At 38.0% G+C, this 2,657-nt stretch overlaps 1 pseudogene; it reads left to right on the top strand.

The window, feature by feature from the left end:
• Nucleotides 1-542: 542 nt before the first annotated feature.
• On the top strand, nt 543-641 carry LOC132272063 (small nucleolar RNA R71; annotated as a pseudogene).
• Nucleotides 642-2,657: the final 2,016 nt, after the last annotated feature.

Raw genomic sequence — 2,657 nt, forward strand, 5'->3', positions numbered from 1 at the left:
GGGAGGGTTTGAGCCCTCTCCTTGGTTTTTCCAAGAGAAATTCGGATGATTCCTCCAACTTGGATTATAGTGAGTCCCATAAGGATTGTTCCCTTGGTTCACAAAAGTTGCATTGACTTGTTCATTAAGTTCATTTTACACTTATCCGTGAGGACAATGAGAAGTAGAATGAAGAGTACTAGAACAAGTCATACATGTTTCATTTGATACGATGAGAATGGTTAGGGAAGGAAAATACTTGGTTCGCCGAGTTTTGGTTAATCAAAAATTGATCAAACCTTTGAGATAAAGACTTCATTTCGGTGGCTATTTCATTTGAATGGTCGACTTGATATAAGCCAACACTCTTCCTACCTTGTGAATTTCTACCATTCTTGGATGATAGTGTTCTATGCAAAGAATTTTCACTCATGCTCTCATAGAGACGCCACACGTCATCTTAATGCCTATCAATAGATGAGCTACCCATGGAAGCATAAACCATACCCTTATAGTTATCCGATAAGCTCTCAAAGAAGTATTGAACTAATTGTCATTTGGGCATGTCATGATGTGGACACTTCCTAAGCAATTCATTGAAGCGTTCCCATGCCTCATGAAACGTTTCTCCATCCCCATGTGAAAATTCTTGAATTGAGGTTCTCATGGCATTGGTCTTAGAAACCGGATAGTACTTCTTCAAGAATTCTTGTTGCATTTCTGCCCAAGAAGTGATTAAAAAAGGCCTAATATTGTTAAACCAATACTTTGCCTTGTCTTTTAAGGTGAATGGAAAAAGTTTGAGTCTTAAAACCTCTTCCGGCATGTCCGTATATTTTACGGTGGAACATACTTCAAGAAACTCATCCAAATGCTTGTAAGGTTCTTCACTTGGAAGTCCATGATAGTTAGGAAGCATTTGAATGGTTTGTGGCTTAATTTCATAATGATGTGCTCTAAATGGAGGCAATTGGATGCATGTAGGTGCAATATACTCATTAGGCACATAATGGTCTCTTAAAGCAAGAGGTGGATTCGCTACTTGAGGTGCAACATGAACACCTTGGTTTTGAATTCCTTGATTGTTGATGGGAGGTTGTGGAGCATACATTGGCCTTGGCATTCCATATGGAACTTGGCCTTGTTGTTGTGGTGGTTGGTGAATGAATGGCCTAGGCATGCCTAATGGTACTTGTATGTTCTCATTGTACACATTGGGATGAAGGATACCTTGTTGGTCTATATGACTAAGGTCCTCAACATGATTGTCATTATGGTCATCCATTGATAGATTGGCTCTATTTGAACTTCCTCTTCCCCTGGGATTTCTAATGATAGATTCAAGATGCAAATCAAGAGGGACAAGAGTTGGTCTCAATGCAAGACGTCCATGCAAGCACAATGCAAAACACAATGCCTTCACTATGCCTTCACAACAATGCAATTAGACTTCTTCCACAAACACTTAATTCATACTCCCATGCTTTAACAACAATGATGCAAGACAATCAAAAATAAGCCTCCATGCGGGCCGACGATTTAACTAAGGGATTGAGTAAAGAAAGTCTCACAAAGGTCCTTTAGCACTTCAACTCCAAATTTAAAGCTTAGCTTAGCAATTTTTTTAGAATTTTTAGCTTTTTACTTTCGTTGCTTGCTTAAATGCTTGATGGCTCCTTTGCTTGCTTCCTCTCCAACAATGCACCTAGTCAAGTAAGAACAACACAATAAGTAACCAAAAAGAAAAATAGAAGTAAAGTAAAGACACGATCAAAAGAGTACTAATCCTAATCAATTCCACAAATCCGACGTTGCCTAATCTAATCAATCAATCCCCGGCAACGGTGCCAAAAACTTGTTGGTTGTCGTCCTACCATAAGCTTAAGAGTGTGCATTAAGGCGAGGACCAAAAGGTTTACCTTTATAGAAGCCACTACTACCTTTCACTATAAATATAACTAGGGCGAGTAAGGATCGTCCCAAGGGATTTTTGAAGATCGAGCAATGTCGTGGAATCGTTATTAGAGCTAGTAGGTCGAGTGATCAAACAATTGGTTGGTTGGTTGATTAGAGAACAACTAAATTAAACTAAGTGATGGCAAAAGAATGCAATTAAGAGTAAGTAAGAGAGAGAGAGATCTTGGGGTTTAGAGATCACCACCAAGCAATGCATTTCTATATCATTGACAAGTGATTAATGAGGGCAAATGGTGTGTTGCAATATTGGTGTGTGTGTGTGTGTTTGGTTGATTCAACAAGCAAGGATGACTAGTTAAGCATGTATTATCTAAACATCATGTGAAAGGCACAACATATCTAAGCAATGAAGCATATATTGTCTAAACAACATGTGAAAAGCACAATAGATCAAAACAAGTCATTAATCCTTTCAATAAGCTCACAATCCAAATACAACACAAGGTTAGAGACATATACTACTTGCATTCAAAAGCTTGGATCATCAAACAACAAGCATGAATTGTCCTCCCATTTAACACTACAATACAACTACACTACTAGCATGAAAATAAACTAGGGGAGAGGCACAATCCATTAAGGAATAAGTATAAACCATCAAGAAAATTACAAGAGCATTCCTTTAAGCACTATGTTTTGATAATCTCCAAATCTATAGCATCATTACACATAGACATGCATCAATAACACAAAATCTAGAG

The sequence above is a fragment of the Cornus florida genome, unplaced genomic scaffold (assembly GCF_030987335.1).
Source record: "Cornus florida cultivar Cherokee Brave unplaced genomic scaffold, ASM3098733v1 CherokeeBrave_3.0.0_Hap2_Chr08, whole genome shotgun sequence".
Classification (NCBI taxonomy): Eukaryota; Viridiplantae; Streptophyta; class Magnoliopsida; order Cornales; family Cornaceae; genus Cornus; species Cornus florida.